The following is a 24,703-nucleotide window of genomic DNA, read 5'->3' as shown; positions in this document are numbered from 1 at the left end:
TCAGACACTGAAAACAATTTTCTGACTAAGATCACTGATGTGCGAACTTGGCACTCTATTTCAAATTTCAGTGTTTTTGGTTTGATTATATTATTGAATTAAATTTATTATTATATTATTATTTTATGATTATTTATTAAATTATAATTTATGATTTCATGTTTCAAATTTTAACATACCCGGGATATTTACTAGACTCTTGTTCAGACAGATTTCAGTGAGTTATTCCTAAAAATTACAGGCACCACAATAAAAAAACAACATATTTCCATGCAAAAAAATGTACCACTTTGAGCACAGAAATACCGCTAGGGAGGCTACGTATGTTTGTACAACCTGCCCAACAAGCTGCTAATCAGGACTTTGCTTTTAATTCACACTGGAATAAATACCATTGTAGGTCCAGTTCACTTCTGGTCTGATCACTTTTTTGCCAGTCAAGCCTTGATGAAGGGGCACTAAGACCCCTGAAACATGTTAGATACTTCTCAATTTATACCCCCCGACCTGGACCTAAATAAAGTGGACCTCTTATCAGAGGTGTGGCACTTCAATTTCAACTCTTCTTACACCAATGAAAAAGGGACATTCCTCCACTAAATGGCAATGTACAGGGGCTACAATCTTCACTGTCTGTGTTTTTCTAGCCATCATCATTATTGTTTTTTTCATTGCATTTTAGGTTAAATGCACATTGGAACAAACCTAGACGTTAACTCTTCTGGCAAAAGAAAACCATTAAAAGCATCAAAAACCGTGGTACAGCATTTAGTCATGTTTAGCACTTGGATGTTTATTAATTTCATTGGCCAGAGTATTCGCCATTGAAGTGAATGAAAGCATGTTTACATACGTTTTTGCCATATTTGGTGTTTTTGTGCCAAAACGTCCCTATGCTGAACACAATTCTTCTGTATTCAGGAGAGGAACGTTTAACTGCCTGTAATCTCTGCTGCTCCTAAACACCGGTAAAAGCCTATGTGTGCATGAACACATAGACTTTTAATGAGTTGAGTTTAGGGACTTTGGCAAAAAAAACAAACCCGCCAAAAGCTCCTAAATGTGAGTTTAGGAGCAGCAGCACGCCTGAGGCCTATAGAGCAGTGTGTGTTTAAACTTTTTCTGCTTTGAGTGTTAAAGCAGAGCTCCACACAAAAGGGGAAGTTCCGCTTTAATGCTTTGTCCCCCGCTCCCCATTAAGGATTGGCACCTTTGGGGAGCGGGTACCCGAATTTGGCAGATTCCCACTTCCGCTGCGATTGCCCAGGCGATTGGAAGCAGGAGTTGTCCTCTCCCCTCCCTCCCCGTAGTCTTCTGGGATACATGACAGGTCCCAGAAGACTACGGGGCCATTCACAAAGTGCGGCGCTTCTCACGCATGTGCAGTGGGCACCTGGCTGTGAAGCTGCAAGCTGTCATATCTGGGTGCCCACACTGAAGATGCTGGCGCCAGGGAGAGAAGACGGCCGGTGAAACCAGCCGTGGTGAGGACACTGCTGGACCGAGGGACAGGTAAGTGGCTGTATTTTAAAAGACAGCAGCTACAGTTTTTGTAGCTGCTGCCTTTTTTTTTTCTTTTCAGGTGGAACTCCGCTTTAAATATGCTAGGAACATCACATCCTTCATTCTTTAATTCATCATTACATTCACAACTTACTTGTTAGGTGGTTGTAAGCTGTAGATGTAATAGGTTAGCAAGGGTTCCTCTGTGTTGACAGGATAGAAAGGCTGGTCTACAGAAGTGACAGCAGCTAGCAATAGGAACCACAGTTTGGGGCCAGAAATCCAACACTCCTGGTAGTGTTGGAAAGCAGGGGTGCTCAAAGCTCTTCAAAGGGGCAGACACCATGGGGGGCTGTAGATATCCAGCCTCTCAAGTGTTCTGGTTATTGGACACTGTCCTGCTGTGTGTTTGCTGTAGGTTGTCCCGCTGGATCTCGGACACCTGGCATTTGGCAGCACAATGCCAAATGCTAGAATTCTCTCTCGTTATAGCACCAGGCAATGAAAGAATGCCAAAACTGCCAGGCAGAGCGATCTCTGCCCCACAGTGCAAATAGTGTCCCAGAAAGAAGTTATTGGGAAGTGAGAGAAAGCACCATCACTGACCACCAATTATGAGGGGCTAAAGTGGAGTTGCACCTAAAAAAAAAAAAAGTCAGCAGCTACAAAAACTGTAGCTGCTGACTTTTAAAATACAGCCCCTTACCTGTCCCTCGGTCCAGTGGTGTCCTCACCAAGGCTGGTTTCTCACCCTGGCACCGGCATCTTCAGTGTGGGCACCTGGCTGTGACAGCTTGTGGCTTCATAGCTGGGTGCCCACTGCACATGTGCAAGAAGTGCTGCGCTTTGTGAATGGTCCCATAGTATTCTGGGACCTGTCTTGTGTCCCAGAAGACTACATGGAGGGAGGGGGGGAGGACAACTCCCGCTTCCGATCACCTAGACAATCGCAATGGAAGTGGGAGCAGGTACCTGGCAAATTTGGGTTCCCGCTCCCCAAAGGTGCTAATCCTTAATGGGGAGCGGGGGACAAAGGCTTAAAGCGAAACTTCCTCTTTTGGGTGGAGCTCCGCTTTAAATATTATTGCCACAGCCACAAATGCAGGGAGTTTAATATTGCTGCCATTGACCACCAATGCAGGGAGGGGATAGGGCCTTTTGTTGGCTCCTGAAGGGCTATTATTGGACTGTTAAAAAGTGGAGTTTGGGCTAGGCTCCATGGCAGGATGAAAATTATGGTTTTGTATGTACCTGGGATCAATGAGTGGGATTTGCTAGGACTGACAGAGCTAGAATCTGGAGCATGGCAACATTCTGTCTATCATTTTTAAAGTTTAACTGAACAAGCTAAAATTAGTAATCACAGTTTGGAAGTATTTGTTTGAATTCTTTTAGAACCTGACAGGTACCAAGGTTAACTGCCATATGATCAGTCACAATACCAAAACAGCCCACGGAGAGACATAAAGAGAAACATGCCAGTCTATGGCTACATTAGGGATTTTTATTACTTTCCTCAAAGTAGTTCTAAAGGCAGGATGTTTATTACCTTAATGCTTTTCCCTCCACCTCCCTAAATTCTTACCCAAGTCCTATCGTGATCCAGTGCTGTGCCAGAGTGCAGCAGTGCTGTTTTCTCTTCCTCTCCTCACAGGACTCAGGGAGTGCAGTGGAAGCCACTGGCTCTTGCTGCTGTCAGTCAAATCCTGTGAGGGGAGCAGGGCCAATTCATGCTGTATGTGTCTATAGACACACACAGCCCGTCCAGGAGCGAGCCCACAGGTGTGCCTCCATAGGAAGCAGCTTCCTATGGTGGTGCACTAAGAAGAGGAGCCTAAAGCTCTGGCAGGGGAACCCCAGACGTTTAGGCTTGCGGCTACTCTGTACAATACCATTGCAAAGAGCAGGTACAGTAAGTATGCTTTGTTTTTTATTTTAGAAAAAAAAAGCTTTACAGTTAATTTAGGTTTCCAGGACATCTTAGATAAATTAGTTTTGTAAAAGAGATTCGTAGCTCTATCATTTGTGGTCCATAAACTTGAAAGGATAGTAGCTTTTTTGAATTTCCGATCAGAATCTAGAGCACATTAGTGCTACAAAATGATATATAATAAGTAGATGTAGAATAAAACAGATGCACAACATGTAAAAGAAACTCACAATACACCCGTTTGGATGGGTTGACACTAAGATATTATGGTGGGTAAACCCTGGGACCCTGAAATGTACATAAAACCCCAGAAAGTCTCCAGCTAAGTTCATACATGAAGGTTAAACATAATGTGAACAGATCTGAGGTCAGACCTCATAACCCACAATTTCAGTAGAGATGGTCCAAAATTAGCATTTCCTTTGATGATCTCCTACATTAGCCAAGGGCTATCACAGTAGAACAATCCTAATGCCCTGTACACACGATAAGAAAATCGTCCCAAAAAGTTTGCGGAACTACCGATCGAAAAATTTTCTCTTCGTTGATAAGCAGGATATTTTAACCGATAACGATATTGTGAACAAAAAAATCCGGTTGAACAACAGTGAAAAATGATGTCGTTTCACATACGAACGACCGATTTTCTATGCGGTGGTATGACAGTCGTATGAAAAAAAAAATCTATCAAGCGCTATCACGCATGAGCAGAAACAGAAGATGACCCGGATGTTTATGTCCAAGGAATCTTTCTAAACACGAATGAAAAATACAAATGTTAAAAGTAGATTGGCCTAATGAGATAATGAAACCAGAATTCTGCAGATTATATTTTATGTATCACTATTTATGTATATAGATGATGTAATAAACTATATTATACTGATTGCTCCCAATTGTTGTATATCGCACGTTCTGGCCGAAAGGGCGTGGCTACAAGGTCACACGCACACCGCATCACTTCCACTTGCCCGACTAACTATTTTTTTAGGCAACGATTGTGGGCCACAATTTCGACCAACGAACGAACGCCTCTCGGCCATTGGATGATCGATCTGTCGATTTTCTAATCGTGTATTCCCACCTTTAGTACATTGGAAATTAAAAACTACCTTAACCCTTTAACGCCTTTTACCCCTTGTTATATCTCGCCTTGACTATTGTAACTCCCTCCTCATCGCCTACCTCATTGCAGGCTATCCCCTCTTCAGTCTATCATGAATGCCAGAATCATTCACCTTACTAACTGTTCTGTATCTGCCACCCCTCTCTGCTAATCCCTCCACTGGCTTCCCATTGCCCAATGGATAAAATTCAAAACACTAACAATAACATATAAAGCCATTTATAACTCTGCCCCAAATTACATCACCAATCTTGTCTCTAAACATCACCCAAACTGTACTCTCCGCTCCTTGCAAGACCTCCTACTCTCTAGCTCCCTTGTTTCCTCCTACCATGCTCATCTCCAGGACTTCTCCAGAGCTTCCCCCATCCTCTGGAACTCTCTACCCCAATTTATCAGACTATTGCCTACTCTGCTCACTTTTAGGCAATCTCTGAAAACCTATCTCTTCAGGGAAGCCTATCCTGCCCTCAGCTAATACTGGAATCTTCTACTCTTCCAACCAGTCCATCCCCCACAGTTACCTCCTTTTGTACCACTAGCCCCTCACTCCTAGATTGTAAGCTCCAAGGAGCAGGGCCCTCAAATCCCTCTTGTATTGAACTCTATTGTCTCCCGTAATATTGTAAAGTGCTGAGCAAACTGTTGGCGCTATATAAATCCTGTATAATAATAATAATTTAAGAAAAATCTTTTCCCCTTTAGTATATTCCCACGGTGGTTTATAAACAATATGCTAACATAAGCCACATATATGTGAAACGTGGTCAGAGCACCACTTCACATGACCATCCCCTCAGCTGTATACAGTAGAATGGATATTCTAAGCACATGCATTGAAGTAAAGGTACCCATTGTGACAGAGACCCAATATTCTCTATGGCCCAGTACATGTGCAATTATTCTTTAGCTCCCAGCCCTGCAGACACTGTGTCCTGGGGCAGCAGAATATGAAATATTTGCTTGTATCTTTTAAACTGACCTGTTGAGCAGGTCTACTTTTCATCTTGGCTGCTAACACATTCCATTGTACTTGCCATGATTCTTAGATGGGCCATAAATCTTGGTCTGTAAAACTCAGCATGCAGTCCATGTTCCATGCTTCCATCTCATTCCACTCTCTGAACCCATTATAGCCTCAACAGCACATATACTTACCTGTCTTATCTGTTTGTGAAAGACTACAAGTCCCATCTGCCATTGCAGCAGAGGTACTCCTGGATCTCAAGAGAGCACAAGTACAGTGAAGTCAGAACACTTGTAGTTCATTGATTACTTCCTCCGGCCCCATAACAGTCGGTCTGTACCAACCTGGGGCTAAGGAAAGAGTCTGCAGGAGCCTGGGTATTGCTCCCCTGTTGCACTGATTGCAATTGCAATGCTCTGAAGGCTTCAATGCAAAGAGTTAATAAATGCACAATTTTTTTTCTTAATGTGGGTGCATTTTCTATTTTTTTTCCCAAAAAGTAGATTATGCCTTTAAAAGCTCACAGTGGCTGATAGGTTGACTTTAGGCATAGTGGTAGTGTTTCCTAGATAGCACTGGAAGTTTATTCTGTGACTGTACTTTCAGCCCAAAGTTCTATAGAACACTTCCTGTATCTTTCTGCATAATTTATATTAGTCACGACTTAATTTTAGATGTTTTGATAGCTTCACCACTGAGTCAAAGCGAGTATTTTAATTTTCCTCTAATTACCGTAGCAGTTTAGAGTATGCTTCCTGATACTACAGAAAGGAACGCGGATTTCATCCTTCATTTAAAGTGATTGTAAAGAGTATATTTTTTTTTAAACAAACATGTTTTACTTACCTGTTCTGTACAGAGCGACCCCAATCCATCTCTTCTGGGGTCCCCGACCAGCACTCCTGTCTCCTCCACTTCTTGGTGTACCGCCATAAGAAGCTGCTTCCTATGGTGACCCACCTGTAGCCTTGATCCCGAGCTGAGCTGCCCGCATCCTTTGACACAGACAGCGAGACTCAGCCCCGCTCCTTCGGTACAAGATTTGACTGACCGCAGCAGGAGTCGATGGCTCCCGATGCCTCAGGCAAACATTTGAGAGCAGGGAGAGCCACTACAGATGGGCACAGCGCTAGATTGAGAGAGGACTCAGGTGAGCATAGAGCGGATGAGGGAGTAATACTATTATCTAAACATTTTTTTATCCTAATGCAGGGTCAGCAACAAGTAGATCGCGATCTGCCAGTGCAGGTGTGGCCGGGTGCAGAAGCCTGGTAGATCATGGTCAGGGCTTGCTGATCCGCCATCCCAGAGCATCAAACAGAGTGCAATGCAGAGGGATTAAAGTTGGAGTTGAAGCAGGGAGCAAAAGCCACATTAGCTGATCCCTGCTCTGTAGTGTCGGCTCCTGTCCCATGCGGAGTGATACCAACTGCACTCCACCTCTTATCCCGGCTAGAGATCTCCAGAGTGGTGCCAACAGCAGGAAAGAAGAGATCTTCAGGTCAGTGTGAAGCAATTCACTGGGCATAATAGTATAGGACTGCTTTCACGCTGATGTGCTGCGGTTTACCCACACCACGGGTGCAGTGCAGTGTACCTGCAGCTTTCCAGCGGGTTTGCTGTGCTTAGCCACAGACTTCTATTATATCCTGCAGGTTTGGTGCACTTTCTAAAATCACACCAAAACTCCTGAATGCAGATGTTTTGGTGCACTTTCAGAAAGTGCACCACAGCTACAGGATAAAATAGAAGTTTGAGGCAAAGAGCAGCTAATCCAGGAAATTTGCAGATGCACAGTGCTGCATCCGCGGTGCATGTAACCCGCAGCACATCAGTGTGAAAGCAGCTTTATAGGGTGCTCAGAACAGTAAGGGTTCATTTAAATTTTCAGTTTGGGGGGGTTTAACGCCCCATAGTTAAGAAGTGTTGCAGATCAGAAACGCGGAGAAACATTGACCTTCTGTAATAGCTGAGTATCAGCCATATAGCTTGAAAGAATTCCAGAGAGTTACTTTTTATCTTCAAGGAGAGAAAAAGAATGAGGTAGGCATGCAGTATATGAACATTGTCAGCCAAGTGCTTTGCCCCAAACCTTTCTAACCCCTGCTTATGTTATTGCCTTGCTGCTTTTTCCAGAAGACTGGTTACGCCGTAGAATTAATGCAGGCCATAGATGGGTTGAAAATCGGCCGATAATAAAATCGGCCGATTTTCGGATCGTTAGTGGGCTAATTGTTCTGCCGTTTTTCGGTATTTTGGCAGATTTTTTTATCTGTAAAGTTGGAAAGAAATCGGCTGATTTTGCCGATCGGCCGATTTTCGTGGCAATGATGGGCAAATCGGCCGATCTTTTTACCGATAAAAAAAATCTGCGCATGAGCAGTGACCAAGCAAGAGGAAGACAAAAAGAAGAAGAAAAAGAAGAAGAGGATGAAGAAGAGGATGATGAAGAAGAAGAAGAAGAGGATGATGAAGAAGAAGAGGATGAAGAAGAAGAAGAGGATGAAGAAGAAGAGGAAGAAGAAGAGGATGAAGAAGAAGAGGATGAAGATGAAGAAGAAGAAGAGGATGAAGAAGAAGAGGAAGAAGAGGAAGAAGAAGAGGAAAAAGAGGATGAAGAAGAGGATGAAGAAGAGGATGAAGAGGAGGAAGAAGAAGAGGAGGATGAAGAAGAGGAAGAAGAGGATGAAGAAGACGAGGATGAAGAAGAAGAAGAAGAGGATGAAGAAGAAGAAGAGGAAGATGAAGAAGAGGATGATGAAGAAGAAGAGGATGAAGAAGAAGAAGAGGAAGTAGAAGAAGAGGAATTCCAGTCCGGCAAAAAGTGTCCCTGCAGAGAGCTCCGCTATTTCTTTGACAGTTCCTTGACATTTATAGCGGTTGCAACAATGTATCTAGTTGTTTCTGAAAAAAAACATCTGTATCCTAAATGGATACAAATAGATACATTGTTGCATCCGCTATAAATGTCAAAGAACTGTCAAAGAAATAGCGGAGCTCTCTGCAGGGACACTTTTTGCTGGCTGTAGACGGGATGAAAATCGGCCGATTTTTTTTTTTTTTTTTTTTTTTTACCGTTGCTGGTAACGTCGGCCACTTGAACGACCGATTTTTTGTTTTTTTAAAGAAAAATCGGCCGGTTTTCTCCCCATCTATGGCCTGCATAAGTGTCACCAGCAGCCTTATTAGGCTCCATGCATATCGGGCGTTTTAACCACTTCCATACCGGGCACTTTCACCCCCTTCCTCCCCAGGCCAATTTTCAGCTTTCAGTGCTGCCACACTTTGAATGACAATTGTGCGGTCATGCAACACTGTACCCATATGACATTTTTATAATTTTTTTCACACAAATAGAGCTTTCTTTTGGTGGTATTTAATCACCACTGAATTTTTTATTTTTTGCTAAATAAAACAAAAAACACCTGAAACTTTTGAAAAAAAGTTTCCGTTATAAAATGTTGCAAATAAATATATGTTTCTTCATACATTTAGGTCAAAATGTATTCTGCTACATTTCTTTGATGAAAATAATAATCATAATTGAATTTGTATTTTTTTTCAACTGTTTCTATTATTTTTATTAAATGTTTTCTTTTCTTAAATTATTTTATTTTTCAGCACACTGTGACCAAAGCAACACAATGTTACCGTAGTAACATTGAACTACTCTGGGCAAGTGATCAGGATTTTTTTTAACACATTATGATTGCTAATACCAATGTATTTCATTGATATTTGCAATCATTGTTACGGAGTGAAACTGATTCATTCAGCCTTTTGTTGTGATTAGCTGTGATTGGGCAAAGTTGATCACATGATACAGATGGGCTGTGATTGGCCCTGTCTGTATCATGTGACTGCCTTGACCAGTCACAGCTAACAACATAATTGTATACAATGGATGGCATGACAGGAAGCCATTCATTGTATACAATTGACATGTGATATGCTGTGATTGGTCACAGTAGTCACATCACACTGGCAAAGGGCCGGTGTAGTGATATGACATTGGCTGTGTCCTTTGGACACAGCCGGTGACTGATCGCGCCGCCGTGCGGCCCCGTGGCTGCGTGAGCAGCTTGTTTTGACAGGACATCATATGACGCACAGTCACAATGGCGAGTGTCCCGCCCAGCCGTCAATCTGCTATAGGCCAGGTGGGAAAGTGTTAATAACGCTGGTAACGTTAGCTGTGTAAAGTCACATTAAAAACTTTTCTGCGTTTTTGCATTAGCGATTAGCAGCGTTTTGCCACGTTTTTTCACGTGTGTGGTTTTTAGCTTTTTTTTCTCAAAAAAATTCCAAAAACGTTGCCGCGTTTTTCAGCATTAGAGCATTTTTACAGCTAAAAAACTCCTCTAGAAACCCACTAGTTCTGGGTTTTTCTTCCAGCCAAAAAAACGCTGACTACAGTCTATGTGTGCATGGACACATAGAATAACATGCTGGGGAGTTTACTGGCTGTAGAAAAAAAAATGCCAAAAGCCAAAAACATCCGCTGTAAAAACATCCATTGTGCATGAGTCAATAATGCCTTTCATCCTTGGCAACATACACTTTATGGCCAAATATTTGTGTACAACCAAGCATCAGACCTGAACACCTGAACATCTACACCAAAACAATGGGCCTTTATATGGAGTTGCCAACAACAACTTCCCCCCCTTCCTATACTGAGAAGATTTTTCCCCTTTAAGATTTTGGAATGTGCCTGTGGGTATTGTATCCATTTAACCAAAAATGTATTTGTCAGGTCGGGTAGTGATGTTGGAGAAGAAGCCTTGAGCAACAATCAGTGTTCCATTTCATCCCAATGGTGTTCAGTAGGGTTGAGGTCAGGGTTCCTTGCAAGCCACCTGAATTTCTCTACACCAAACCCATCAAACCATGTCCTTATGGACCTAGCCCCCAGGGCAGCTGATTGGGGGATATAGAGCCAGCTCCCCCGTACTGTAGCAGAGAGAGACAGAGTATACAGCAGGCCATGGCCCCCAGCAATTCTAGTGAAGTTCCCTGGACACCAGTAGTGGTGCAGGGGGGCCTGGGAGCAGATGGGTAACAGGTTTATTGCTTACAGGAGCAGGCATAGTAACATTGATAGTTCCGGCATACACGGGACTATCCCCGGAGTAGTGGTATAAGTGCAGTGAGGTCAATGCCTTAGCAGCCGCTGCTCAGAGCCATATCACCAAAGCGTGTACAGTTTGTGTACAGTATGTGTGAATATGGATGGTCAGGAAATGAATTGGTGGGGGGTGCCCTGTACTGGGTTGTATATATGTCTGATTGCAGCACTATGTACATTACAAACTCCTGACCCCTGCAAGATTATCATTACATACAGTTGACCCATGCACAATGACATTATGTAAACCTGACCCTGCACTTTGTACATTACCCACTCCTGACCCTGTAGTCTGTGGATTACATATGCCTGACCTCTGCATGCTGTACATCACATACTCCCGAGCCCCTCAGATAGTCTGTAAAGGGCCCCATCATTTCTGATGGAGGCCCTGCTAGCTTGCACAGTCATGCTGGAACAGAAAAGAGTCTTTTTCCCCTATAATGTTTACCACAAACACAAAAAGAGCAGAATTGTCTTAAATATCTTTGTATGCTACATAAATACCATATAGACCACACTTGGGCTGTGCAAGCAATAAACTTAGTGACAATAAATAAATGTTTGATATAAAAATAACATAAATTATACTGGTAATAATACTCAGTCCCAGTATGTGAATGAAGTGCAATGGTGCTCAATCCTTGTTTGTGAACTCCATATTAAAGTGATGCACTGTGCTCAGACCGGTGCCCCACATGGATCTGCACTCACCGTCATCCTATGACCACCTATCTCTAGGATGGTCAAATGTGCTTTTGGGACTATCCCAGTATGCAATGTGGAAATAGTAACCGATGTTCCTTCATTAACTTTAATCGGCATTGCTAATGGTAACCAGTAATCCTCCACATGGGCTATATCAATACCACAAATCCTCCTCTCCTCCACAGGCAGTATTCAGAATTAAAATAAAAACAAAAATGGACATCCCATAGTGTAAAACTGGAAAAGCTTTAATGGTGGGGACAGACTATAAAAATGCAACTCACAAAAAAAGTGCCCAAAGCCTGGCACTAGGTGTATTCAGCCTTGTAGTATATGAATGGAAGTTAAAATGGCCGTCTTGTGCGTTCCAAAGGGCAGAAGTGACATCGCCAGCAGTTGCATCATCAAACCTCAATGCGTTTCGATGAATAGACCATCATCAGGAAGTGCATTGGACCATCCTAGAGATAGGTGGTCATGGGATGACGGTGAGTGCAAATCAATGTGGGGCACCGGTCTGAGCACAATGAAGCACTTGTCGCTTTAATATGGAGTTCACAAACATGGATTGAGCACCATTGCACTTCATTCACATACTGGGACTGAGTATTATTACCAGTATAATTTATGTTTTTTTTATATCAACAAACTATTATTTATTGTCACTAAGGTTATTGCTTGCACAGCCCAAGCGCGTTCTATACGGTATTTAATATTTTGTGTATATTAGTTCACAATCAGGACTGCTGCTACAAACGGGTATTTGGTATTTTTACCTTTATTCCTAAGCACAGCAGCATTCTTTCTTTCACCATATTTGTATGCTGTAGCACTAATGGTACCCTTCACTGGAAGCATTTGAACGCAACCATTCGGAGGGCTGTCTGAATACCTTTGGCCAGACAATTGGTGTAATGGTCAGGTGTCCTCAAATGTTTTGCCATAATTATTATTATTATTATTATACAGGATTTACATAGCGCCAACAGTTTGCTCAGCGCTTTACAACATAACGGGAGACAATACAGCAATGATACAGTTCAATACAAGAGGGATTTGAGGGCCCTGCTCCTTGGAGCTTACAATCTAAGAGGGAGGGGCTAGTGGTACAAAAGGTAGTAACTGTGGGGGATGGACTGGGAGGAGTAGAAGATTCCATTATTAGCTGAGGGCAGGATAGGCTTCCCTGAACAGATAGGTTTTCAGAGATCGACTAAAAGTGAGCAGAGTAGGCAATAGTCTGATAAATTGGGGTAGAGAGTTCCAGAGGGGGAAGCCCTGGAGAAGTCCTGGAGACGAGCATGGGAGGAGGAGACAAGGGAGCTAGAGAGTAGGAGGTTGTGCGAGGAGCAGAGAGTACGGTTTGGGTGATATTTAGAGACAAGATTGGTGATGTAATTTGGGGCAGAGTTATAAATGGCTTTATATGTTATTGTTAATGTTTTGAATTTTATCCGTTGGGCAATGGGAAGCCAGTGGAGGGATTGGCAGAGAAGGGTGGCAGATACAGAACAGTTAGTAAGGTGGATGAGTCTGGCAGCAGCATTCATGATAGACTGAAGAGGGGATAGCTTGCGATGAGGTCGGCCAATGAGGAGGGAGTTACAATAGTCAAAGCGAGATATAACAAAGGAGTGAATAAGTTGCTTAGTGGTTTCCGAGGTTAAGAACGGGCGTATCTTGGAGATGTTGCGGAGGTGAAGACCACAAGATTTGGACAGCGATTGGATTTAGAGCACTTTCCAAGGGTTCTAAAGATCTGCAAATCCAAGGTTAGCCCACCCTATTATTCATCCATGCACACTGGGCTTACAAAAAAAAGAGTTCATGTAGGGCATTTTTGTACAGCCATTTGGGCACATTTAGTGGCTTTATCTCAGCCAAAAACATCTCTCAAAAACGCAATCCGGGGTGGGAGAGCTTTCTGCCTCTAAATGTCCTGATGTACATGGAAATATAAGATAACTTTCAGCTGCTTCTACAGACAAAACACAAAAATCCCGCAGAAGCAGTTTATAAGCCCAGTATGCATAGACACGAAGGCTCCATTCACATTTAGGCATTTTGTATCACAGGCAGAATAACAGCCATTCTATCCGCAATCTCAAAACAATCTCCAAAATGAACAAATCGCACTGTGCATGTTCAGGTGCCAGAAATTGCGCTGCATTTGTGGCAAACCACATAAAGCGACATTTATCAGCCCAAAAGGAGCAGAAGCTTCTTATCGTGGGACGGCCGGGGCAGAATCACCCCCCACATTTAGGTGCCTTTGAAAATGAATGGCACCTAAACAAGTGTGGTGCGTTTTGTCAGTTTTGCACAGCGAATTTCAGCAATTCTGTTGGCGATACAAACCGCCTAGATGTGAATGGAGCCTAAAAGGTATTTATTGAAGGGTGTATTTGTGACTATTTTAAAAGCACAGTCCACCTTTCTGACCAAGTTTAATGTTACACCCATATTTACGGTGAAACACGGTCACATTACACAGCCCCCACTTACCTGAATCACCGGATTCTTCGCCCTGTAACCAACTGTTTTGCTTTGAATTTGGTACGGCAGTGTCTTTCTCAGCCCCCACAGACACCTCATCCATTCACAGAGGCCAGAGGGACTTTCAGATCTCAATAGAGCATTTGTAGTTCACAGTTTACTCTTTTCAGTCTCATACGCCTCTGTACCTCTGTATGGATCTGGAGGAACAGCCTGCAGGAGCATGCTCATTGCAGCCACAATGCACTGGTCAAAGTTGCAAAGTCCTGCAGGCTCCAATGCAAAAATGTATTAAATGTACTTTTTTATTGTATTAACATGGGTGCATTTATTACATTTTTGCAAAAAGGTGAAAAATGCCTTTATTACTAGTGTAATGATATTTTCTTTAGAGGCTTTGCACTGCTGTTAGAATATACTGGGTCCCCAACAGTCAAAGATAGAGAAAAGGAGCTGGATGCAGAGGAACTCCAGTCCGAATAGAAAAAGTGGCTGCTAACAGCTGTAGAGACAAACATTTTTAAATAAGTGATGAGGGTTGTAAACTCCGCTTCAGGCGAAGAGTGAGAGAATGCTATGGCAAATGTATTGCCAGAATGACAAACTATTTCTGAGAATTCTGCAGCTGTGTTTTCCAGCTTATGAAATATATCTACAATTAATGTGATTCTTACACATTTCCTCTTTTGTTTATGGAATTGTAAGCTAATAATGTAACTGTATTTATGGAAGTTTAGAAATAGAAATAAACCTCATGAATTCGAAACAAAGTTTAATCATTTTTTTTTTTTTAGTGGATAAGAGAGCTGCAGTTTTACCTTGCCTCAACCAGCTAGCTAAATTAACACCACGGTCACCCTTCCACAGACAAGGTGCGACAAAAATTAGACTTCAGGTCCTGGCACAGTGTTGTGGACTTTAAGGGTTAAAGCAGTTAGTGAGGAGACGACGTATTACTTACAAGCCGCCTGTCAAATGCCTCTGAAAAGTGATTCACTACAGATTGCTTTTCAGGGATAATAGCAATGACAGTCACAAGTGTAAGTCCTTTTTTACAGCGGCTGCTTTTGGCTTTTGACAGTTTTTCTACAGCTAGTAACCCCCCCAGCATGTTATCCTATGTTCCCATGCACACATAGACTGTAATCAACGTTTTTTGGCTGGAAAAAAAACCCAGGACTAGTGGGTTTCTAGAGGAGTTTTTTAGCTGTAAAAATGCTCCAACGCTGAAAATTGAGGCAAAATGCAGTAAAATTCTGCAAACCAGCGTTTTTGGACTTTTTTTTTACCAAACAAAAATGTGATGGGAACCTCTGATGTGATGGGGGGACCTCAGATTTGAAGGGAACCTCTGATGTGATGGGGGGACCTCAGATTTGATGGGAACCTCTGATGTGATAGGAGGACCTCAGATTTGATGGGAACCTCTGATGTGATGGGGAACCTCAGTTTTGATGGGAACCTCTGATGTGATGGGGGGACCTATTATGTTATAGGACAGGGGTGTCAAATTAGTGGCCCTCCAGCTGTTGAGAAACTATAAGTCCCATCATGCCTCTGCCTTTGGGAGTCATGCTTGTAACTGTCAATCTTGCAATGCCTCATGGGACTTGTAGTTTGGCAACAGCTGGAGGGCTGTTGACGCCCGTGCTCTAGTAGGTGAAGGGCGTAGGGAATGGGAGCTAGGGACTTACCCTAATTCTGAACTTGTCCTTTAAAATATATTTAAACCTGACAACTAAAACCTTCATATAAACTTTAACATGTCATTCCCAATATTTGTAAATCTACAATTTTCATTAAAATAATATCTTGCAATCATGCCGTGAAAATCCTTGTTCAAGCACATCCTGTTCTGGTGTGACAATGCTTTGTCCTCGTCTCCCATTCGCTCTCCATTGTTATCAGTCCTATGAATGGCTAGGCCCTCTTAACCTGTGCAGGTATGATCTGACCTTGTTACCATAAGAAAGCCTGCTCTGCGCAATAAAAAATTGCAGCCAACACGGGAGCGAGTGCATGTAGACGGAAAGTGGCTGAAAGATGATGGAGGTGATCAGCAATACAAATATGAAAAAAATGGTAAAGACAGGATTTAAAGTGTTACTAAACTCACAACTGTAAAATCAGTCTGTATATGCAACAAACAGGGCTTGAAAAAGCCGCTCGCCCACTCGTCAAATGCGAGGAGAAATTCCTGTGTGGCGAGCGGCGGCACCTGAGCTCAAAGCCTCATGAAGCTGAGTTCCGGTTTCAAACTTCCGGTTTCTTCAGCACCGCCATTACATTGGCAGCGCCGCTGAGGGGACAGGTGCAGGAGAGGTCCGCTCTCCTCCGCAGAGATGAGACACCCTCTCCACCGCCACGGGCAACTTGAGGAGAGGTCAGAAAAAGGGTATTACACAAGTCTTGTTCCTGCTGTACAACAAAAACCATTGCAAATCTTGATGTGAAACTGGCTTCCTACTGCTTTTTGTCATCCAAAAAAAATCATTTTTTGGTGTGTTTTTTCTTGGAATAGATTGCAATCCACACACAGCCATTGAAGTGGTATTTTGCATCAGAAAAAGGGTATTACACAAGTCTTGGTCCTGCTGTGCAACACAAACCATGGCTGCTCTATTAGCATATCTTTGGTAAAATATTTACTATTGTTATGCCATGTTTTTTGGCATCTAAATAAGCACTTTTTTGTTTTTTCTTAATGCACTACTTCTCTACGCTCTCTTTTAATAAGATGCTGGAGATAAAAAATGCAAAATGTTTACTATTGTTATTTATTTTATGCAATGTTTTTTGGCCGTCAAAAGACGTACTTTTTTCTTTATGCCACACTTCTCTAAGGTCTCTTCTGGAGATAAAAAATACAACATGTTTACAGTAACTATTATTCCATGTTGTTTGGGATCAAAATAAACACTTTTTCTTATGCTATACTTCTGTAAACTAAACTACATCTTTTAAAAGAGACTTTAGTTACTAAAGTCTCATTTTAAAGATGCAGGAGATAAACAAAAAAAATACAAAATGTTCACTACAGGTTTAAAGCTGTAAAACTTGATATTTTGATTGCACCCTATTACTATTAAGCTATTGCTGTTATGTTTAAATTGACATAATAAAGCTATGTTATAATTGCAGTTTTTTATATTTTGGACTCTTTATTCTAAAGAAAAAAGTAATTTTATAAGCTTTAAGGGGGCGTGGTTGGGGGCAGGGCTGGGAGGCGGACCTAGGCAAGGTTGGGTGAGGCAACTGGTGGAGAGTAAGGTTTGTGCCTGGCTAGTAGGTCTGAACTCGAAATTTTAAGCCCTGCAGTAAAGCATGCTTGTTATACTCCCTGTGGGACCTAAGGGGGTTAATCCTCTGCATTGTGTAAAAAGGCTGTTTGATCCTGTCTTCTCTGATCCTCCTCTTCTTCCAGTGTTCCCCTTTTATCTCCTATCTCCACATATGGTAGAGTCACTCTGCACATGCTGTTTTTTTTTTCTTGGGAAGGTGCATGTGATCATCACAGGGCCAATCAGCACTGTCCAGACAGAGGTCAGGGGTCCTGCATCTTCCTAGAGAAGAATGAAAACTCCTCCTACAAGCTTTACCATGTGCTTGGCTGGACACTGGTAGAAGTCACAAGACTGCTCTAACTGCTGATGAGAAAAGGTATTTTGCAGTTTATATTTACTGAAATAATTGCACTTCCATGTTGTGTGTACTGTGGGAGATCAGATATAGTGAATGCAGGGTCCTGGGTTTAGTAACACTTTAACATAAAATGGGAGTTGTTTATAATACACAGTTCTTTAAGCTGGCCACACATGGTTCAGTTTTTTTCCTTCAACCAAAAAATTGAAGGAATAAAAAACTGACCTGGTCCACATCGAATCCTCCCTGCTGTTTTACTGTATTCCAACAGCAGGGAGATTTCCCCACCATCAGAATACACAGATCAGCGCTGCAGCCTATTGCCTCTGTGCTGATCCAGGGAAAAACAGAACTTCTGTTCAACCACAGTAGCCACACATGGATCGAAATTTGGCCAGTCCCTGCTGAACTGGTTGAATTTCGATCCATGAATAGCCAGCTTTAGCATAAAAAAGTCATCCAATTGTGTACTTTTTGTTTGTTACTACACTTTAAATACTTGTTGATCCTGCCAGTCACTCACTGCTGCTGACTGGCAGTAGTATCGATCCGCAGGCTTTTCTACCCTCCATTAGCGTTGCCTCCACTGCTTGTGCACATGCTCCAGGTGTCTACGACTGAGGGCTGGTTCACACTAGGAACTGCACAGGAACGCGGTGTGTTCCTGTGTGATTATTATTACATTATTATTATACAGGATTTATATAGCGCCAACAGTTTGCTCAGCGCTTTACAATATAACGGGAGACAATACAGTAACAATACAGTTCAATACAAGAGGGATTTGAGGGCCCTGCTCCTTGGAGCTTACAATCTAGGAGTGATTCACATGTGGTACAGTGTGGTGAAGTGTGGTGCGGTTTGAGCCCATTCATTTAAATGGACTCAAATCACATTGCACCATACCAAAAGTAGTATGCATGCACTATTTTTGGAAATGCACTGCAACCAGATCCCATGAATCTTCTGTAGCATGATCTGGTGTAGGCAAACGCACTACATTTGGGGTGTTGTTAACATCACAGATTGCAGTGTGTTTTGAATGCATTGCAGAAAACGTGCATAGAACATGGGTTTCCAGCACCAGGTTCTGATGTAAACGGGGCTTTACTCAGTTTTCGGAGAACATCAAAGAAATTAGCGCTGTGAGAGGGACTTGGAATATATCCTCACTAGGAGGTGTACCTTTATTACATAAAAGAGTCAAATAATGATCACAATGGATGAGGGGTGGCTTGGGCCAGGGTGGACAGCCCATCTGCTCCGATGTGAAGGTATAGGGCAGAGGGAACTCCTGTCCCTAGCGATGGACTACAAGACCGTGGTGTTCCGGAATGACGTCACCACGGTCTACGGAGGAAGCGGAAGGGAAGATCCTGCCTTGGACCGCAAGCCGAAGATGGAGGTAGGTAACCTAGACAATGCGTTTCACGCGCATTCGCCTGATCAAGTCTAGGAATAAAAGGTTAGCAGCCATTTTAGGAGACAGACCAGGCACGGAAGCCAGTCAGGGACACAGAGAGGGACCCGAACGGAGTGGACGGCACATCACACCTGCTAAAACACATTACATATATCTGATCCTGTGTCCATCCAGAGAGTGAGATTCATCCCACCTGGGACTTACTGGTGATTTGTTATGCCTTATGACTCCTTGAGGGTCAAAGATTGGAGGTAAGCGTGCAAGCTAGACGGTGACAGATGGTCTGACGCACTTGAGCACGTATTAATTTCCACGGTCGAAGTTTGATTCATCACAGTTATAAGTTTGGGACTTTTATGATTTATGAATATTGTTCATTTATGAGCACATGCATTTATATTTGGTTAATAGTTGTTTCACTTATATCAGCTATCACTTATATTTAATCACATTCTTGATGGCATGTTTTTGGGCTACACATTAGGTGCACCACTCTACACCTATATATTTATATAAATTATGTATTCACCTATTTAAGATCGAGTCCTTTATTGATTTTTTTTATGTCAAATATCACATGGTGTTAGCGCTACACCACTTAATCTACTTATGTTTCATCCATTCTAGTCTAGTTAGGTGTCAGCAGCTTCTTCGTTTTTATATCTTTGGCAGTGCATGACTCCACCCCCCCTTTATTTAATGACACAAAACAGCTGTAGGAAACATGTTAAAAAACAAAATGCAATATAAAAACAATTGTAAAATCTATAGGTGAGGAACGGCAAATAGAGATATTCAATTAACCCATATAAACTTTTTCTGGAGTGTCAAATTCATTAACCTCCTTAGCGGTGTTCCCGAGTGTAGCTCGGGGTAAAATTTCTATACCAAAAGCGGTAACCCCGAGCTACACTCGGGCTTACCATGCGGCGCTGCTCTGGGGGTCCCTGCAGCACTTACCTTGTCCTATGCTCCCGCGATGTGTCCCCTCCAGCGTCCCCGGCCATCTCCTCCAGCCGATTCCGGCTTCTGTGTTCCGGTCCCTGTGACGTCGAGACATACGGGCGCCGGAAGCAGCGGGAAATTTTAATTTTTTAAAAAATGTCATTTTTGCTGTCATTGCTATTTCAATGCATTTCACATATATTTTGTCCCTACTGCTTTGTCCTGTGCCCTGCCTGCATTTTGAATGTTCTTTCTGCCTGGAAACTTAGAAAAGTCCATGGCGTCCAAAAAGCGTCCCTTTACGTCAAAAGCGGTTTTAGAACAGCGATCGTAAATCAGAACCACTTGCAGAATTGAGTGATGATTCGTGGGGAAATTCATCATCAGACACTGAAAACGATTTTGCGACTTTGCTCAGTGATCTGCGAATTTGCCTCTGTATTTCAAATTTCAGTGTTTTTGGTTTGATTATATTATTGAATTAAATTTATTATTATATTATTATTTTTTATGAATATTTATTAAATTATAATTTATGATTTCGTGTTTCAAGTTTTATCATATCCGGAATGTTTACTAGACTCTTGTTCGTACAGATTACAGTGAGTTATTCCTAAAAATTACAGCCTACAATAAAAAACTACATATTTCCATGCAAAAAAATGGTACCGCTTTCAGCACAAAAAAAAAAATCGGAAAAAATCATACCGCCAAGGAGGTTAATGGAATCACAAGGTGAATACTGGCCCAATATATAGTACACACATCAAGTGATATTTGTAAATTGCACTATTACCTATATAAAACTCTATTTTCTGAAAAGCTCAGGTGGGAGGTGGGAATTGAATTTTAATTATAGAAAACTGAGTGAAATCCTCAGTGATGGTGCCAGGTGGGTTTTCATTTGTTTGACTGCCTTTTTTTTTAATAAAAACCTCAACTTCAAAGAATATTTTCAATGGCAAAATTCCTGGGATTTTTTTCAGCTTGGCCAGGAGCTACTGCTGAACAGCAAATTCCAAGTCTTGTGTAGTTTTGGCTGTGTGTGTGCAATCACAGGTCTCTTGAAGGCTGAAACAGGTTTTCCTCTAGAATTGCTGTGGATTTGGCTCCATAGGTTCTGGCCAGTTCCAGTGAATGAAAAGCATCCATGCACCATGATGTTACCGCCTCCATGATTATATGTGGAGATTGCATTCCCAGTATAATTACTGTTTGCACATAACATTTTTGCACAAAGGTAAAACATTTAAATTTCACTTAAATGAGAAAATGTATTGTAATACTCCATAAAACCAGTTTTAGGGCCAGTTCACGCCATAGAAACACAGTCCAGATGTGTACCTGCATGCATGTATTTGATGTTTTCCAGTGCAATTATTTCCCCTCTTTTTTTCTTCATCTTAAACGGCATGTGCTTTCCGTTGCATTTACCATGTTCCCCTACAGTTCAGAAAAAATGAAGCAGGTTCTTTTCTTTTTTCTGGAACTGACCGCACTAGTGTGAACTATGCCATTGGACACCATATAACCTAATATCCATGTGTTTTTGAAGCAGAAAAAAAAAAAACACACAAAAAAAACAACGCACTGGACTGTCTGTGATGCAAACTGGCCCTTAGTGACCAGCTGTCTCCAGGCAGACCCAGGGTTGTTCTATAATCTTTTCAAACAATAAAACTAGTTATAATTATCAGATCTTTCAAAATTTCGGATTGCCCCAGCCCAGGTTTGTGCTGCTCCAGAACTTTATTTCAGTTTTGTTGTGATGGCCCTTCATTCTCATGATAGGGTTTGCTTTCTGTACTAGAACCTTCCAGAAACCTCTGTATTTATTAGGATTATATGAACACATGTGGAATCCATTCAGCTAGTAATGTGACTGCTGCCAGCAAGGGGGAACCCGGACTTTATTGAAAATATGAATGTAAGTTAGGGACCTTAGATTGTACACCCCGTGAGGGTTAGGGACTGATGTGAATGTTCAATATATATGTGTAAAGCGCTGCGTAAATTGACAGCGCTATACAAGTACCATAAATAAATCTAGTGCAGTGCAACTGTCAGCCCATTCATTTGAATGGGCTGAAATCACACAAAAATCATGCATGCACTACGTTTCAGAAATGCACTGCACCAAATCAAATGGTACTGCACTACCACTGAACGCAGTGAAGGAAATGAGCACAGAACACACCTTTCCCCGCATTCAGAGGGTGGCAGAGTGAAGAAATTCCAAGGCCATCCTTCAATGTTACCTCTGTGTTCATGAGCTGTAAAAGCTTTTAAAATGTCACCTATGGACAGTTTTATGTACAGCTGTTTTTCAGGAACATGTGCATTTGAGGCTTGATATATTTGTTATCTATTTGCAAGACACAATCTAATCTTTTTTACATTTGACAAAACAGTTGGGACTGATATTGGGCTTGTGTGCACTAAAATTATTTTTTTTAACTAAAATTGTATCAAGCAGTAACAAATATATGACATAGAAATTGCACCTACCATCATTTTATAGCTCAGGGCTTCTGCTTTCAGAAACTATGTATCATATTTACATTTGTGGTTTTTTTTTTTAATTGTATTTTAGCTTATGCACACAAAATTAAAATGGCATTGACAGTGAAAGGGTTAATGCCTTCCCCCTCCCAGCAGCACCTATTAGCCCTCCTTTCCTTCTCTCCCCACCACTCTAATCAGCCAAAATACCCAGGACTTCTGGGTATGGAGGAGAATGGGACTCGCTCACCTTAACCCCGCTCATGTGACACTGGTGGTGCTTGTTGATTAGTCCACTGCTGTTTTATGGTTATGGGGTAGACTGTCCAATCTATTACAAGTCATTTGAAGTTTTTGATCTGTTGTGGCACATTGGCAGCTTATTCATAGTGTATAGGCTTCCTTAACACAGCACATTAACACACAGCAACAGATCACTAAAGTGGGAATCAGCCATCAATAAGATCCTACTGAATTACCAGACGCAAATCTTGAAATGAACTCTGAAGAAATTAAAGGGGGTACAGCAGTTGCCTACTGTATCTAAAATGATTGTTCACTACATATGCTTATACACTGCTGAAAACAATTAAAGGAACACTTTTTAATCAGAGTATAGCATCAAGTCAATTAAACTCCTGGGATATTGATTTGGTCAGTTAAGTAGCAGAGGGGGTTGTTAATCAGTTTTAGCTGCTTTGGTGGTAATGAATTTAAACAACAGGTGCACTAGATGGGCAACAACGAGACAACCCCCACAACAGGAATGGTTTTAGAGGTGGAGGCCACTGACATTTTTTCCCTACTCCCCTCTTTTTTGTTTTTCACTAGTTTTGCATTTGGCTAGGGTCAGTGTCACTACTGGTAGCATGAGGTGGCACCTGGACCCTGCAGAGGTTGTACAGGCAGTCCAACTCCTCCAGGATGGCACATCAATACGTGCCATTGCCAGAAGGTTTGCTGTCTCCCAGCACAGTCTCAAGAGCATGGAGGAGATTCCAGGAGACAAGCAGTTACTCTTGGAGAGCTGGACAGGGCCATAGAAGGTCCTTAACCCATCAGCAGGACCAGTATCTGATCCTTTGTGCAAGGAGGAACAGGATGATCACTGCCAGAGCCCTACAAAATGACCTCCAGCAGGCCACTGGTGTGAGTGTCTTTGCTCAATCAGAAACAGACTTCATGAGGGTGACCTGAGGGCCCAACATCCTCTAGTGGGCCCTGTGCTCACTGCCCAGCACCATAAAGCTTGATCGGCATTTTCCACTGAACACCAGAATTGGCAGGTCCGCCACTGGCGCTCTGTGCTTTTCACAGATGTGCTTAGGATAAACCTGTTTTCATGTGACAGACGTGAAAGGTTCCGGAGAAGCCATGGAGAACGTTATGCTGCCTGTAACATCGTTCAGCATGACAGTTTTGGTGGTGGGTCAGTGATGGTCTGTGGAGGCATATCCATGGAGGGACGCACAGACCTCTACAGGCTAGACAATGGCACCCTGACTGCCATTAGGTATCAGGATGAAATCCTTGGACCCATTGTCAGACACTACACGCTGGTGCAGTGGGTCCTGGGTTCCTCCTGGTGCACGACAATGCCTGGCCTCATGTAGCGAGAGTATGCAGGCAGTTCCTACAGGATGAAGGAGTTGATACCATTGAATGGCCCACAGGCTCTCCTGGCCTAAATCTAATAGAACACCTCTGGAATATCATGTTTTGGTCCATCCGACGTTGCCAGGTTGCACCTCAGACTGTCCGGGAGCTCAGTGATGCCCTGGTCCAGATTTGGGAGAAAATACCCCAGGACACCGATATCCATCATCTCATTAGGAGCATGCCCCAATGTTGTCAGGTATGCACAGAACCATGTGGTGGCCACACAAACTACTGAGTACCATTTTGAGTTGCTGCAATAAAATTTCAGCAAAATTGAGTAGCCTGCTGCATCCTTTTTTCACTGTGATTTTCAGGGTGTCTTTGAATTCAGTCCTCTGTAGGTTGATAATTTTCATTTCCATCAAACAATGAGGCATTCTTAACACATTACCCAGTCCATATCAGTATAGATACCCAGCATGAGATTTTTTCCTCATTGAGATCTGATGTGTTTTCAAAGTGTTCCTTTAATTTTTTTTTTTTTTTTGACCAGGGTATAATGTGGATCTGCAAGGTATGTGATCTGAGTCACCAACAGGAAACTCCTGACTCAATTAGGTGAGGGATCAGGGCATGTCAGATCAGGGTGTAAATTTCTCTTATCTTCTTGGCAATTATAACCTGAATGAGTAACATCATGTAAATTACCTGGATGCACAATAAACACAAATAGA

This window comes from Staurois parvus, unplaced genomic scaffold (genome assembly GCF_062004578.1).
Source record: "Staurois parvus isolate SC_StPar_1 unplaced genomic scaffold, SC_StPar_1.0 ptg000426l, whole genome shotgun sequence".
NCBI lineage: Eukaryota > Metazoa > Chordata > Amphibia > Anura > Ranidae > Staurois > Staurois parvus.
The sequence above is the reverse complement of the archived record's forward strand: the minus strand, read 5'-3'. Positions refer to the sequence as shown.